This window comes from Hesperophylax consimilis, chromosome 12, assembly GCF_061612785.1.
Source record: "Hesperophylax consimilis isolate HC1 chromosome 12, BYU_Hcon_1.0, whole genome shotgun sequence".
Taxonomy (NCBI): Eukaryota; Metazoa; Arthropoda; class Insecta; order Trichoptera; family Limnephilidae; genus Hesperophylax; species Hesperophylax consimilis.
In genome coordinates this window covers 4,069,499-4,087,724 of record NC_142847.1, presented here as the reverse complement: position 1 = coordinate 4,087,724, position 18,226 = coordinate 4,069,499, and the positions used below count along the sequence as shown (strand labels likewise).

The 18,226-nt window shown below is 34.4% G+C and overlaps 1 protein-coding gene across 7 annotated transcripts in view; it reads left to right on the top strand.

The window, feature by feature from the left end:
• step (cytohesin steppke) overlaps positions 1-18,226 on the top strand; it is a 248,168-nt gene that overhangs the window by 213,906 nt on the left and 16,036 nt on the right. The gene's annotated exons all lie outside the window — the stretch shown is intronic.

Here is an 18,226-nt window from a genome sequence, read left to right as displayed (position 1 = left end):
AAATTTAATCTCATCTTTGACACGTGTCAGCTTCGTTTCCTGAAAGAAATTTGTATTCATGAAACGTTCCTACTGAGAATTACTTTGGATTCTTTGAAATCCCTTTGTTAGTTTAAGCCGAATTTCTTTACAGTTGTTTTATTCTTTTGATGTAATTAAATAAGGCTTTATCTTATCGTATGCGTTTTTTTTCATTTTGAATAGTTTGTGATGATAATATCTATTTCTTTGGTTACAATGCTATAATATTTCACAGGATTCATTTCAAAATATCTTTATTTTACTGTGATTATTATTATTTTAATGTAGAAACGCGGGTTTCTTTCAGATCAAAGCTTCACCCGGAAAAATTCAATTTATTATTAATAATAGATCTTTATTATAAAAATGTAAGTGCATATAATTTATTTTGAATTTCACGCCCAGTTGGTATTTTACGTGTTTATTATTTTTTAACACAAAGAACGTAAAAAAATGAACATAACATCACAAAAACAAAATAGTCTACCATTCAAGAAATAACAATACAAGATTGGCAATAGTAGGTACAGTAAATAAATTATATAAGTGAAAGCAAAGCAAAGCTTGGCACCATTCAAGATGGAATAATAGTAAATAAATTAAATGAACAGTAAGTGTGGTGCTGTATATTATCTCCATATATAGTTAGCAATAAAATAGATCATTGTAGAAATGTATTATAGGTATATTAGTACAGCGCCCTTGAGGTGATTTTTGCACAAAAACCGCGCTATACAAATCATACATACATTATTATTATTAAAGCAGAGCTAGGCACAATTTAAGGTGGAATAGATGGGGAATAGTTGGTAGAGTAAATAAAATAAATAACTCAAAGCAATGCAGAGCTAGGCAGTTTAATTATATTTGTCGTTCTGCTTTCCTATATAAATTCTACTAAGACCTTTTTATATTTAGTGATTGATACGTTAAATATGTCAACAACAAACTTATAATCACTACCCAAACACACGGTTACACGGCGAACGGGAGTATACAATTGTGATTCCGTGTTACAGTTGTTGCAATAATACGGTAGATATTGGCTCATAATACATAGATATTTATTATCACTTCAAATATCTAGGTAGTACATACAAAAAGATGGAGTAACAGAGAAGGATGCTAATAGTTATATTATTTTTAATAACACACCACAATGCGTTTGTTTTCTACGAATATGATTAATTTTACCTTTTTCAAATGCCTTACGTGTGTAACACGGGAAGTCCCTTTAATATAGTACAGGTTGGTAGTATACGGTTGACGTCACAGGCTGAGAGATATCTCCGCCTGATTCTGTAGCTCCTTTCACCCGGAAGGCTTTTGTCTCTTGGCGCTGACTTCGTACTTTTACTAGGTCAACACTTCTTCTTTCAGTTGACATCTAACTACCTGCTCCCAGGGCAAAGGCAACCTTACAAACTGCTTCCTTTGGGCTTACTTTGCCTTGGCAAGGATAACCTAAATCCGGAGAAAGAAAACAATTTCTTTGAAGCTGTGAAAAGCGGAGTAGTGTCTCTTTAATAAGTCCTTCTAAGGCGCTCTAAGTGGAAATGATTGGTATGCATAGAAGGGGCGTATATACTGTATACAGGGTGTATCAGGACGTATCCGAGAAAATTTAACGGTGATTCCTGAGTTTGTCTGGAGTAAAAATGTAGAGATGGCCCTTTGGTCTCCGGTGACTTCTTTAGACTGAATGCTGTAGAAATAAGATCCCTGAGTACGTGTTAAAATATGTGTGGTAAAACCATGTATGATCGTGTGAGAAATGTGGAGCCCCGCAAAGAATGCAAGGCTGATGTAAGCGTAATGAATAAGGCCAAGAAAGGGACGCTCAGATTGTTTGGGCATATGTAGAGCGATTGAACGAAGAAAGGAGTGTATGAGAGAATAGATGACGCAAATACGAATGGTGGAAGTCGGCGACGCTCGAGTAAGACATGGCACGATCAAGTTGTCAGATAATTGAGTCGGGCCATTTCAAGAGTCAGAATAATAGAAGAGTGTATATGAGACTATGTATGAATGTGAATGAGACAAGGTCAGTTGGATTTGACTCGGGGGGTGGGGTGGTTACTCGGGTGAGTGGCCATTGACGACATGCAAAAGATTTTTTTTCGTTTGAATTTAAAATTGAAATTTTTTTAACCAAAAGCATTTCACCGGAGATCAAAATGTCACTTATTTTACTCCAAATAAACTCAGGTACAACTGGTTAAAGTTCGACGGGTACTTTCTGATCACCTTGTATAAGAAGTGGGTCAGAGATAAAATTGTATTAAAAAGGCTTCCAAGGTATGCCATGCCTGTGGTTGCATATGTTTACTTTATTATTTTTGTTTGTTTTAAAAACATGATTTAAGGAAAATATGCTAATGTACATACATATTAATCATTTCCCATAATGTTATGTATGTATAATGGTACGCATACATTTGCGAACCTGAACTCGAACCGAGCCACAAATTACGGGAAAGGAACGAAGCAACTACAAGCGGTGTTTCGCGCCCTTTGTGGTTGCTTTGCTCCTTTCCCATAAGTTGAGGTTTAGTTGGGCAGTTCGGCTCGCGTATGTATACGTAGCATAAGATATACCACCATAGCTAGGCATGTGTGTAGAGGGATGTGTTATGTTCGTTATTTCTTTATGTATATGTTTAAGTATTCAGTTTCTATTTTAAGTGTGTTTTTTAAGATGAAATTCAAAAGATTTTGTTATAATTTATATTTCTGGTACTTTTTAATAATGTTAAAAAACTTTACTCCAAGATATTTATAGTTGTATTGCCCCATTGTTTTTTTTACATTTTGGAGTTATATCGATGTTTGTCTGAGATATCTATTATTTTTAAATGGTGCGGTTTTTTTTAGAATATTATTAAATTTGTAATATTGCATGATAGCTAGTTCCGAGAATTGCCGCTAGGATTGCAAGCACTAGCGATTCAAACGGCTACATAACAAAGTATAAGGAATATAGTTTTCTCACTTCAATTTTTTTAAACAGAAGTTCTGATAAACTTGATAGCGCTTATATTTAGGTTTACGTTTCCAGTTCCCACATACTTGTCTAATCTTCAATTAGCTTTCGTTTCTGCGCTGTATTTATTTCCACATTTTATCTATTTAACGCAGAAAAGTTAGCACTAAAAACATATACGTTTCTCTTGTACTATTTTTGATAACGCTCATTTCCGGTCTCATTTTTTTAATTGCACAAAAATAACATTATTCAGATTAACTGAATTATGTTTCCGATTTATTTCAACGCCCCCTTTCTCGATCGTACCTACTTACTTACAATGCATCTGAGAATTGGTACACATTGTCTGTGGCAATCTCAACAATGGAAACAATAAATAAATTACAGTTTACTCATCCCACCGATGTGGAAAGAAATTTTAATAGTCGGAATTAGATCATTACAATTTCATATTTCAATACTCGACAATTGCACTTTCCCAACGCTGTCAAATTTAATTTCGAGAAAAGCGTGTTTGAAAAATTTACAATTTTAAGCTTTAGCCGTGTAGAATGGTGATTATAAGAAATTGGTGATGTTCTTTGATGATTATTCTGTGTAATCTCCGAACATCCGCATCGTATAACTTTCTTTTAATTCTTTCGTTCTCTCGTTAGATTTTTATTTTTATTTTAAATGGCCTTGAACTAGTAACTAATAATGCGATAAACCCAATTCATTAAAATCAATTCGCTTCAAATCGTAAATTGCGGGTCTGATCTTTATTACTAGCACGGCAGAAAACAAATGATATGAAATTTACAAAACATATACAGTCTTTAATCCTTTATCTGTGAAATTTAAATCCAATGTTATTATTATAAACAAATATTTAAGGTCAGTGCTCTCACCACCCACACCTATAAATTACAAACTTCATGATTCCATGATGTATTGTCTTGCGCTGTCACTCAAGTCTTCTGCAGCTATAAGTAGGGCGTGAGGATAATGCCGTGATTTATTGTTGTAGGTCTCGCCTAAACTTCATGCCTCCTCGCGTTCAGCGCGTTTTGGCGAGGCTGTAAATTTGTTCAAAATAGCATATTTCTAAGTCATTATAACAGCAACTTTTGTCTAGTGGTTGTTGAAAAGTATCACTCTTTAACGTAGTATGCAAATTAGTGAAAGAATTATCATCAATCATTTATGATTGATCACCGACGTTGTATCGACATTCGTGTTCCATTCAGTTTTTTTGTTTTGAGTTCCAATGATGCAAAAGTATTTTAAAACAGCATTTCTGTTAACTTCTCAATTTGATAGCTGTAATAGAAGTTAATTTAATTTATTTTCTCTTGTAGCAAAAACTTATAAGCCATTCTGGCATATATAAACTTAAATGTAATGATTGCGAAGCATTTTACATTGCTAAAACTGCAAGAAATGTTCAAATGAGGGTAGTTGAGCACTTGAGATGGTTATACAACATAGGTTTTTCGGTATTTGCAACACATTTAATAGATAAAGATAATTTAATAAGTCTTCAGGTATAGATGTATTACATAGAAACGGGATAGGTCTACGCCTTAATAATTTAGAAGCACTTGAAATAAAAAATCCCTAAAAATCAATAAAATCAATTTATTAAATAAACAATTAGATTTTACAAACAGTTCCATTTTAAATATATTTCCATTCCCTGTACCTATGTTTCCCCTCTCTCTAACCTAAGTCTTCCACGCCCCCACTCCCCACCCCCCCACCCCCCACCAAAGTTGATGTTCTCTCTCCCTCTTTCAGCTTATCTATATGTACCCAAACACTTCTGTAATTAATTTAATATGTTTTTATAAACCCTGATGAAGGTTCGGGTTGAATTGAAACCGGTTGGTTAGAAATATATATATAAGAAAGTGGTATTCAAACAAAGTTATTTTATTTTATTTCAATTATTAATTTAATTACCACAATCTACTGGTGTGTAGAGAAATCCACTGTGGATTTGCACGTAGAGCTCACTGCTTTTGCCTCAATTTAGGGTATTTTGAACCTTGAAAAGTGCGCCTAGCATACAAAAATAAAATTTATTCACCTGGCAAGAAGATTATGTATCTTGAATATTATTCTAGCAACCATTGACTTTTTATCTGTGAAAAAGCGTGTACCAAATTCCCTGTCAAATTTCATAATTATTAATTTTACAAAGTAGTACTTTATTTATTTACAGGAAAGCCGCTTATGGCTTATTTTTCTTATGAAGAACGCACAGACATAGGAATTAATAGACGAGAAGATAAAGGCGAGGGGTAAAATCAACTGTTGAAGAACGAAGGGAGTGAAGATGACTGTGATTCGTCAGTAAATCAATCTGACAGTAAATAGGCATCTCGCATTATAATATCACCATTTACTTCTTAAAAGTAAAATCTGCTTTGAATGAATAGACATTTTTACATGGGAGCGCAAATTACTCGCCACGTTATGAACAAATTTGCGAAGTCCAAATTCGGCAAAGTAAATTTCTTCTGTTTGCAGAGTCGTAGTTAGTTTCAGAGTATTTAGTTAAGACCCTTTTACGAATGTTCATAATTTACTTACCCCAGTAAACAGCGACAAGCACACTTGACAACGGCTATATTATTACTCTAAGCAACGGCCACATTCGAACAATGATCTAGGGTTGTCACAACCGCTTTTTTTCCTATTAATAATAAAATAATGTAATTATCACTTTTAATTAAAATTAATTTACGCGAATTATTTCAAACATTATTTCATCACAATAATACGTAGCATTTACATTATTATTTGCTCCTTGTTTTTGTAGATACTCTCAGTATCGCCCCAACTACTTGAAATGGCTTTAGGCGTGTTCAGTGACCAGATTTACATAGCTAGGTACTTCTCACCACCACATAGCCAGGTGTGGGGTATTATTTGGGAGTATTTTGTCGATGAAGGTGCTTTTTATTTATTTTTTGGGTATAATATTTGCATAAACATTTTTTTAGGTACATTTAAGCATCATAATATGTCTGCAAGAAATTAGTAAAACAGTATTATATACACCGACATAATAACAGTATTCTAAGACTATGCATAATATTATTAAAAAATATACGAGTTATACATATAAATTATGTATATATAAATATATACGGACAATGGAAGAAATCAAAAGAAAAAGACAAAAGGGTTAATAATTAAAGTATATTTGTGAGAACAGCATCCAATAAACAACTTACAGGGGTTTAAATAATGTACAAAAATAAAAGCACAGTTTAAGAGAAAACAACATGTACAATAGTTATATTATCGATGCTAGATAAATAATAACAGCTGAATAAAAATATATTTTAAAGATGAACCAACATAGAAAGAAGGTATTAATCTGTTGACTGTGATGACGCCCGTGTCCGTGAGAAAAATTACAAATCATAGATATGAAGGTCTCCGTAGTCGAGGGGTAACGCTCTCAACTAGCAAGCGGGAAGTTTCGGGTTCGAAACCCAGCGTGCAAATAAAATTTTTATTTGATTAATTTGAATTATTTCACGATTTACTAATTTAAAATAATTTAAAGGATGTTTGCGGCACGTTCTAAAGTGGAAGATAATATATTCCAACGCCGTCAAAGAAGCTGCGTTTATCAAATAAAAAATATTTCCTAAAGAAATATTTAGCGCAAATGATTCTGGCCGTATTATTCATACAGTTCCTTTGTAAACACTTCAATTAAAAACAAAAAACATGTTTTTCTATCACACATCGCCACTCGGTATAACCTAGCGCATTACGTGATATGCACTCCTTCTCGTTCCAGCAGTACCGTACATACGAAACAACGCGCGTACCTAACACGTGGTCCGTTGCGACGTGTGATAGTATGATCCAAAGATAATATATGATCGGTGGCGACGTACGATAGAAAAATATAATATTTTTAATTTTAATAGATAAAAATATCATCGGCCAGCAAAATGACACATACATTTTTCATTCCAAACATGCTCACTGTATCTACATTTTACTTCCAAACATACCAATTTTTCAAAATTGATAACCAATCATTTTATCCTATATTAAGTGTTGTTTATGAATTGTGTAAAATTATTATTATTAATAACTATTAGTAATAACGCCATTAAAGTGGAATAAATTTAAAAATGATTGGTTTATTATCCTTTATTAATACGACGGAGTTCCAACAAGAAATAACACATGAAAAAATAGACGTTCCAAATGATACTATTATACAGGGTGTATCGGCAAGTACCCGACAAACTTTAACCAGCTATTTATTGCTCAGCACATTTGGAGTAAAAAATATTATGGGCGCTTTGCTGTCCGGTAACATTTTTTTTCCATTAAAAACAAAAAATAAATAAAAAATCCACACTCCGTCATTGTCATTTGCCTTGTTTCTCGCGTTCAACAGCGGTTATTAGCAAGTGCGTCAAAAAAAGTCCTCGCTCTTTCGTACACACTAAATAATAAAAGTTAAAAATGAGACGAATGGTGCTGTGCCATTTCGTTGTGATTGTAAAAGCGCGCCAACGTAGGTACATAGTACATTATTCAACGAAACTCGAACAAAATATTGCCAGACGGGTTTTCAAACTTAGACAAAGGATAAAACATTGGTGACATGTGGTGAAAATATGAATAGTAAATTTTTTATTAAAAAAAAAATGTTACCGGACAGCAAAGTGCCCATAACATTTTTTACTCCATATGTGCTAAGGAATAGCTGGTTAAAGTTTGTCGGGTACGTGCCGATACAACCTGTATATATTTATATATATCTACTATACTATTATATATTTTATATTATTTAAAATATATAGTTAGCAACTGCTTGTATCAACCAAGAAAACTTTTCAAATTATTTATAAAGAGCAATAATTAAGTAAAAGTCAATACACTAGACAAAACAAGAATCGCATTTAATAAATCTGCCTATTTCTGACTGTCCTAAAACAGGTTTATCTCCTAGTTGGACAGCCAAAGATCACTGTAATATGTAATGTTTTTTTTTTAAATTAATAAAAAAAAAAATATATATATATATATATACATATTTTATCAAAGCGCAAAAGGCGAAGGCACATCCCTGATTCTTGTGGACACGGCTTTGTTGTTCGCGTCCATCGCGTGATAGTATATGTTTCTAAAACTGATCTATATTATACGATGTGATAAGCTTAAAACAAATTAAAATAATGCTTACCTATGGAATGTAATACGACAATTGGGTTTATTCTCTTTTTCACTTCTATTTTTACAAGTTTTCATAGCGCAACCGACCATTTTGCCGCGTTATTTCGTAAAACGAACTCGACCGTAGCTCGACGCTAGTTCGAACAAGAATGATGACGTCACATTCTTTTGATTCATGGGAAGCCATACGCGAGCCCAGCCGGCTCAATGGAACCGGTATGGGGAGTGGGGATAATACGCTTTTAATCACTTAGGGCAGGTCTACTAATATTCATATGTCTATGGAAGAACGCCTATTTAGCTGGAAAATATAATAAAGCTTATGAATATATTCGTATTGATTCATTTTATAATAATTAAAGAGAAAAAAACATTTCTCTTAATCTTCTTTTTCGATTTTTATAAATAAATATTCAAATTATCTGTTAAGACCGTACAATTTACAAAAATATCAATTTGCCACAGACAAATAATATAAATACGAAAATAATAACAAGCGCGTGGCGACATTCGGCTCGGCGTTTCTGCAGCGCTTTTGCGCTCGGCATTTTATGTGACACACTAACAGTTGTTTCACATTATTGAAATGATAACAGAACTTGTGTAGAACTTTCACAAAACTCGTGTGAAATAACTGGCCTTAAGGGATAATGTGTTTTTCCACCAAGTTGGAAGTGAATATCTTTCAACTGCTATATTTCTCAATTGGGTAGAAAATAACCAGCTAGAAACCATCAATAATATTTCCTCATTCTGATCACGATATTTGGTAAACGCTTTTGGGTAGTTAATCTTCCTACATTCCGCCCTATCCCTCGGGGTGTCCCTCCGAGTGTACAATTTGTACAAGGTGTATCCTTCTCTCTCGGATTTTGGTATTCTCGTCAGGCTCCCGTTTTTCTGGTTCGATCGATAGGGCCTGACACGCTCAAGCCTAACACTCTTCCTGTTTTTTTCTACTAGAGTTTTCTGCATCTCCCTATTTCACCTTTCTAAAACAATTCCACGAGGGTTATTGATACTATATTTTTAATGTCTCTTGCTTTCTTGTTGTTTGAACTTTGTTATTTGTTTTGTTTTCATTATTTTGTATATTGGAAGAATCATTTCATCTAATACTTTTGTAATAGCTACACTTCTTTAAAAACAGCACTTGTTTTTTTTTGGGTTAGGCGCTAGGCTCATTTCGTTCTAACTTTTGCTTCTTATTTTATACATATTTTTCTTTCATATTCATTTTTACACTCTTTAGTAAATCGATATAATCGTAAGTTAGGTTTGCTTATATTTCCATTTGAGCTAAAGAAAATAGCAATAGCATTTCTCAAATATTCTTTATAAATAATATGTCCTAGGAACAAATGGTTTCTCCGAAGTATTTGTATCTACCATAATGTTAAAGTTGCTAAGTGAAAATGCCAGATGTCCAGTTAGAAACGATAGTTTTACTTAGTGACTTGTGCATACGGTAGCTACTTTAGATTTTCCCTGTAATGGCAATACGCTTTAGTAATATCAGACGCAGCGCCATCTGGATTCTGGGGGAAGCGTCAAAAGTGTTCATAAATGTTAATGTTATAAGTTTCTATAGGGTTAATCCCAAGTAAGAAATTCCCGTGGCACATTTAACAATAAAAATTAATATTACCTACCTATCTACGGACGAGTATTACGCTGGTAAAGCCGTAATCATTTTGAATATCTTCACGTTATATTCTTCACATTATCATGATCATTATCGGCGCTTGGAGAATTCTGGCCGCCTATAGGAAACGCTTCTAGTAACCTATCATACAGTCTCCCTCTAATAAACTCTAAATCCCAAAACTCTTCGTCCTCTAAGATTATTATCGAGAATTAACCTTTACCGGTAGATTATCTTCCCTCGCTTCTGCTTAGTTTTCCCGGAGGAGCCGATTCAGTTTTATAAATTTTATTATGAATGCATCTTCAAATAATTAATATAGCTCGTAGTTTGCCTCGTCTGCCAGACATCAATTTCTTTCATTGCTCCGAAGATTCGTCTTAGAATCTTCCTCCAACAAAATGTTGGCTCCTAACCAAAAAAAGTCGGACGAACTTTGTTTTTCGCGTTGTGACATTTCGAGCAGAAACGAGTTCTTTGGCAGTTTTTCTTTCGCATTACTATTTTATATCTTTAAACACAATTAATTATACCCACTAAACGTGCTTTTGAAACATAATAAATAATAACAAAGCATCGACTCACAATGGACTTTCATAAAAATAATAAATATCCATAAAAACTATATTGCTGTATTATTATTTAGGCCACCTGTTTTTCAACACGATGCATAATTACGCTTTACTGTCCCACATAGATAGCGATACGTTAAGTTAGCCATTGTTAGACGTTAAATCTCAGTAATTGAATATTCATTTTTGCGATTTCTGTTTTTACCGATTAAGTTTTTTTCCCCTTTCTTTTTGCCGATTATTGCCGTCTTTATGCTGCGGCTATTGTTTTTATCGCCATTGTTTGTGAAAACTCGCGCAAACAATCGATTATTTTCCTCTCCCATTCATTAGCGGAGTTATCTGCTAACAATAGGTACTCTACTTCTTTTATTACTAAGTAACGAACCACGAATGTACCCTCGGCTCCCTGTAGCACAAGTAGTGATTGGCGAAATCGAGATATCTCTTAAATAATAATCGATCATTGAGTCGAACTGTATGAACTCTTAAAATCTTTAATTAAAATTCGATAACTTTGAAAGATTAATTTAAATATAGTATATTCCTAGTTCTTATGAATTAATGATGTCTCAAAACAGGTCGACGATTTATACTATCGATGACGTTGTTGTTTTTTCAGAAAATTGGCGTATTTTTAAGAGCAAATTTCTTGCGTCCAACAAAATTTTACGTCGGTGTCGGGTGTTGCTGTAATTTTTGGGAATAATTCAACTGTCCCTCGCCCGTGTACGAGTGGCGAAGCTTAGTGCCAAATCTCTATTTTGATAAATCTTAATAACGAATTGGTGTACATTATGACTACCAAAAAATATGCTTTAGATAAATTGAAGGTTTTCCTATCGTTTCTCTTGAGTAGAATACAAATTTAAAAAAATAACTCAGTAAAAAATATTAATGTAAATTACTAAAAAAAAAAGTGGGTGTGTCAAGCCTACGCAAGACAGAAGTGAAACTTCTTTTGTTAAACCGTATGAACCACAATCAATTACGTATTTCACTCGTATTACACTCACGACGCAGTATACTAACCAAGCAGCTGTTGCTTGGCGTGGCGCAGTTCGCTGGTGTCTGAGAGAGAGGAAAGAAGAGAAGAGAGAGAACGTTCGTGAGCGGCTCCCCCACCTCAACAAGCGCATATGGTGAGAGAGGGACAGTGAACGGTGAGCGGTGGTGGGGGTACCCGCATTTTCGTGTCGATCCTGACTCGGTTTTACTCCGTCCCCGAATTACGCGCCTAAAGAAGTTTCACTTCAATATAATATATTTTTAAAAATAATGTACAATGTACAGAAATAGAATCCCACACAAGATCGCGTAGTGCGCTCTAGCGAACGGATATTTTATCAGAGGGAGATAGTTTTAATTTTTTTTTCTGTAAATTATTACATATTATCAAAATAAATAAATTAATTAAATAAATGTAATACAATTATCATAATATACGGATTAGATAATAATTTTAATCCAACACAATAACGCAAAGCGCGCTCTAGCGGAGTAATGTTTTATCACAGTGAGATAAGTGTTTTTATTATTTTGCAATATTATTTTCTTTTAAAAAATGTTCTGACCTACTAAAAAATAAGATATTGAATGAAAAAGGCGTTAAAAACAAAAAAATAATGTGCGATGGCCGAGAATCGAACTCGGATCAACTGCTTGGAAGGCAACTATGCTGACCATTACACCACCAACGCCAGTTGTCGGGATGAGCTAAGAAGCATTTATATGTTACTTCAAAACTTTGAAAATTATTACATATTATCAAAATAAATAAATTAATTAAATAAATGTAATACAATTATCATAATATACGGATTAGATAATAATTTTAATCCAACACAATAACGCAAAGCGCGCTCTAGCGGAGTAATGTTTTATCACAGTGAGATAAGTGTTTTTATTATTTTTCAATATTATTTTCTTTTAAAAAATGTTCTGACCTACTAAAAAATAAGATATTGAATGAAAAAGGCGTTAAAAACAAAAAAATAATGTGCGATGGCCGAGAATCGAACTCGGATCAACTGCTTGGAAGGCAACTATGCTGACCATTACACCACCAACGCCAGTTGTCGGGATGAGCTAAGAAGCATTTATATGTTACTTCAAAACTTTGACTAGATCAAATGAACTTTAATCGGTGGTGGGGGTACCCGCATTTTCGTTTCGATCGTGACTCGGTTTTACTCCGTCCCCGAAAATTCATTACGCGCCTAAAGAAGTTTCACTTCAAAATTTTTCAATAGAAATGTATGAACGCATTAGGGAAACAACTTTAAAAAATACAGTATTATAGCTAAGATTATCTGTGACAGTTTCACTTGATTAACATTTTTGCTTTCTAATAAAATTATTTACAAAATAATCGATGTGTTTGTGTCAAGCGATTTAAATGCCTATTACCTACAATATAAGGTTTACCAAGAATATACACATTTTTGGCTTGTAGCTTCCTCTTAATTCGATTGTAACAAAATTTGAATCATTCGGTTACCCATCACTAAAGTACGAGATGATTAAAGAACATAATCGATTCGAGAGAAATGCAAACTTTTTATTTCTAGATGGCTTTAAACATTCGTATCACACGTTTACAATTGAGAACTTCTTAATCTGATAAAATTAATATTCAATACTGTAAGCAAGTAAAACTGAAATCGCTGACAAAGTGTTTATACAATCAATTTCCAAATACAATTTGTATAGTACTCGTACGTTTCAGTATCGCTGATGAAAAGAAAGTGACAATAACATTAAAGCAGACACTATCCGACTCATATTGAATAAACAAACGTCTATAAGAGCCTAATAAAAGAAATCGTTCCGTAAAAACAAGCTTTTTTACTATATCTATTTGCAATTTTCGACCTAGTTGCGCCATCTTGTAGGCCAGCTGCTCAGCCAATTTTAAAAAATATCATTTTTTGGTTTGACTGAGAATTGAACCTTCAACACCGCTAACACCTATGTCCAATCCTAATTGGATAGTACCACAAATTTATTTCGTATATTGACTGATGTAAATTTTTAAATATAATGTCAACCAATTTCAGAAAAAATCGTATGTGCGCGCGTATGTGTGTGTGAATGAGTGCCACCAAAATTTTATCCAATATTCCGTTGAACGCATTGTCATTGACGACGAGTCTATTTGTCGAGTTTCAGCTCGATCGTGTCGGGAAGTGAGTTGTTAATTTCCGCTTGCAAGATTCCATTTATTCATACAATCAAGACAACAAAATCAAAATGCAAATAGATGTGTTTAAAAATACAAATATGTACACTTTTTTACTATTGTCATTTTTCGGTTTTTCTGGATTAGTGAAGTTTTAAATGATGTTTTTATCGTGTTGTATATTTTTTCTCTTTGCGGACTTGTTAGCCCCGAACGGAAACTTCGCACGCCTGAGATCAAGTACATAGATATTCTAATGACATTAAATCGTGTCAGACTTTCGTTTGTGGCTTTTTTTTACCTTTATGTGGTTTATGTTTTTACTTTCTTCTTCAGCACTGGTTTGTGTGTGTAAGTTCGCCGACTTGACATTACACTACTACTGTGTCGTGTCTTAATAAAAGAGATGTGTTAATATGTTTACGCCTCTGCAGTCGAATGCATCTTGCATTTTTGAGATCTGCGTCCAATTCAGATTCGAGTGAATTTTTATTTTTTTATTGATAGATTGAATAACTTTTGTATAAAATTTGATTTGGCAATGTAAGCCTCACTGGGTTCTTTACCCGTGGTGCGGTCCCCATTTATCGTAACCTTAAATTAATCGTCATTTTCGCAGTCTGGCCATTAACGTTGGAACATTAGAAGTTATAAGATCCGTATTATTAATATCGAATATTAAATGGAATTCTCGGACAATTGGTCGTCGGTTGCAGATGAGGTCGTTAGCGAGTCAACCCAACTTTAGGGGAGAGGAGGGGGAGAGAAACTGGCTTTATCAGGGTGAAGATGGAAAATTAATATTTTTTAGATTAGGGGTATTTCCTCTGCCAAATGTGATAATCATAATGTCGAAATAATTAATAAAGAATTTACGTCACTCTATACTTTTAAGATTCTCTTCACTGCCTTGGTAAGAAGTAATTTAAAATAGAATTCTACTATTTAGTCCCCATACTATAAAAAGCATATCAAATTAAAATTGAGAGAGTTTAAGACAAATTTTTATATCCATACCCATTGACCAAATTAATTGTGATAATTTGACGAAATTACTTGATTTAACCGACTTACCTTGCAGAAAACCATGAGCGATTTGGTACTTTAATAAATTAGTTAATGGCTTAATGGATGTACCTGATTTAACTAAGCTAATAACGTTCCGAGTACCAAATCGTAACACGAGACTTCCTGAGTTGTTCTTTGTTTATTCATCTAAAACTATTTCATGAATTCTCCAGCCCAAAGGCTACATAGGCTTGGAAATAAATTCAGTTCCGTTGATATTTTGGATATTTTGTTTCGCTAACATATTGTAAAATCGGTAACTTATTTTTTAATGTAAATATCTAAAAAAAAGTTTTTTTTTAATGTTAATTTTGCTATTTACTCCAGGTATGGTATCGATACATTTTTGCTGTATTCTCTCTTCTTTGTATTTGCTGTACGTTTCGGTAATTGTCATATTTTAGTAATTTAAGGTGGTGTATTATGAATTTCTAAATATATTTCTGTAGGTAAACATAATATATATATATATGCTGTCCATATTTGTCACATAGAATCCGTACAACATCGCTTCCTACGAGGAATCGCTTGGAGGTTGGGTCTTGAAAGAGGAGAGTACTCATATGATGAAGTTGAACAAACTTTAAACATTTCTTCTTTGGAGAAACGTAGAACGGACACTGATCTGATTTGCATATTTAAAATTATCAATGGTATTACAGACTCACCTGCTTTGTTGCAACTTATCCAATTCAACATCCCTTCCCGTAGACTCCGAAATAATGAATTGCTGTTCGTCAATCAACATTCTACCAATTATGGATACCATTCTCCTTTGTCCAGAATGTCGAGACTTGTCAACTCACTGTCAAGTCAAAGCATTGAATTTTGTGGTATATGCCTAAATGACTTTCGACAGTCAATACGCAATGTCTAATTTCTAATGCCCTTTGAACCATCTTCATGCTTTGACTTATTATTATCTCCCATTCTTACTTTTATATTATTATTGTCTTCGCTCCTCATTTATATATGCTCTCCTTTCACTGTCATCTCTGTTTATAAAACTTATTCGTGTAATTAATATGTTGTTAATGGACTATTTGTCCGTAAATAAATAAATAAATATACTTTTTTGTAGAATCCACACAATCGTCCCAAATTGTCTAGAACTAGTGTCACTATGGCATCCCAAATTATTAGAGTATTTTGTGGGAAGGGACGGAGATGATGAAGAGGTAGGTTGAGAAGTATCCTGGCTTTTCAGATCTGGTCACCAAGCACGGCTAAAAGCGTTTCAAGCGAATTTTCGTTTCTTAATGGTGGTCCCTCACTAGGTCGATAATGGGAGTATCTACTAGGGAGAAATGGTGTGACGGTTAGTGTGTTAGTTTAGCGCAAGTCATTCTGGTGTTTGTTTCTTAGTTTTATTTGCGTACTTTGTTCACCCCTTTTCATCCCCGCCAGTTGTTCAATCCGGGCCTTTCTCTGCGGTCGTTTGGCGTATTGTTCGCCTTCCGCTCGGAAAGCTTTGTGGCCGCTTCTTCGCGGCGACAAAGGGCTGCGTGACGTAGAGGTGACTGGACAAGGCCCTATACGGTTTCATGACAAATCAGAACACTTTTGAAAAGTGATTAAAAAAACTATCCTGAAATTAAAAACCCTAATTTTAAAGCTAGTTTTTTTGTTTTCATAATTTTTACATGTGAATGAGGCAAGGAGTGTGTGCCAATACCGATTTGTTTGGCGGTACGTCCTCTCTGCCTACCCCTGCGGGGAAACGGCGTGATGGTTAGTTAGTTTAATTTTTCATGGCAGTAATATCACTTTTCATAAGTTCTTTGATTTGTGACTGTTCTGATTTTTTTACGTTAGCTTCACTCAAACGAACCTGGGAAAAGTCTCTCAGGGCCTATGTCATGGGGATGCTGTGTGGAGGGAAAAGAAGGAGTGGAAGTTTTGGAAGGAAAAAAAGTATGAGAGGTGGGTAGGGATCTAGGGGTCAATGTGTCCAGGAGTGATGGACGTATGAATCCATCTTTCCCACTGCGGTGCAAGGCGATGGGTCGAGAGCGTCCGGCTGGAGAGGTCAAAGGATCTCCCGATCCGGCCCACCACCAAGACAAACCTCACCCCACGAACCCGGCCACCTCTGCTAAGTCACCAAACGTAGAAACCCACTTGGGGGGTGACCTATGGCAGGGGTTTTGGTTATCCAATAAATGGTTCCCGGGGCGGCGGTAACCAAACCCGCCTCCCAAATTGAAATGTTCGGTTACCGTCAGAGACACGGCGCGACGGTGTACGGGGAGGGACCTGGAGGTGGGTGGATCGTCGGTGGCTCGCATCTCTTTACTCTACGTCAAAAGGACAGGGTGGTTTCACACTACCTGTGTTTGCAGGGATGTAACTTGCCACCTTCCGAAATACCTATATACCCGCGAAATTCATTATACAATTTGACTTTACAATTTATTAAATAAAATAAATTTACTTTTAATAAATAAAAAAAAAAATAAAAAATAATTATTTATTCTATAAAAAGTTTTTTTTTTAATCATGTTTAAAATTATGTATTTCTTTTAATCTCATATAGGAAACCGTGAAAACTATAAATGGTTATTTTTATTTTTGGAATAAGTTGTGATTAAAACCTCGAATTGTAATATTTAATTGTGAAGACAATATTAACGGCTCTCAAACGAAAAATGTGAAATAGAAAAATAAGAAAAAGATTCGGTCGCATCTAGGAATTGAATTCAGAACCTCAGCCTTGCCGGGGCTTTGTTCTTCCACTGAGCTAATTCGACCCTACCCCCTTCGGGCATATTTAACTGTATCATACTTCGACTAAGGGCTACCAACATTATCTTTATGCATATTTTTATTGGCTGCTATCTTTATGTAAGATTGCAAGATTCTACCCGAACTAAATGTAATCAGGATAGTGTCTTGAATAAATATATCCATTTTTATTTTAATGTGCGACATCTATAGACTTTTCTTACTAGTATAGGTTGAGAGTCGTTAATACAGTGTGGGGCAAAAGTAATCACCCTATTGAAAAACGCTATAACTTTTGCAAATGGCGCCAAATGTCAATTCGGTTTTGACATTTGTGAAGTAAACAAACGCAGAATACAAATCGACAAGACATGAATCGGTTTACAGGAAAAAAAACAAATTTCACAAGCAGTACCAAAGTTTATCATAAAAAAATAATTACAGCAAAAGAACATCGGGTGATTACTTTTTCCCCCCTATTGTCTTCGTGATTAAATATAAATGGTTACTTTATACTTTTATGCGTATTATTTGACTTGGAAACTATAGAAACTTTTCCAATATTAAATTACGAATGATTTCCCTTGAGAAGAGTGGGTGTGGGTACTACCAAGGGAGGCTGAATGCCTCCCGCCTCCCTTTCTTAGATTTATTCTATTAGTTTTGCGTCTTCTTAACAGGCTCTTAAAAGCGGAAAAGGGTTTGGCCATTGAGAAATTACCCTCCTTAATGCGATTTATTATGGGAGGTGCTGAAACTATTTCGACATCAATCTGCCCATCCTCCCTTCTCTCACCGACATTTCAGATATTATTTCCACCGCTTTT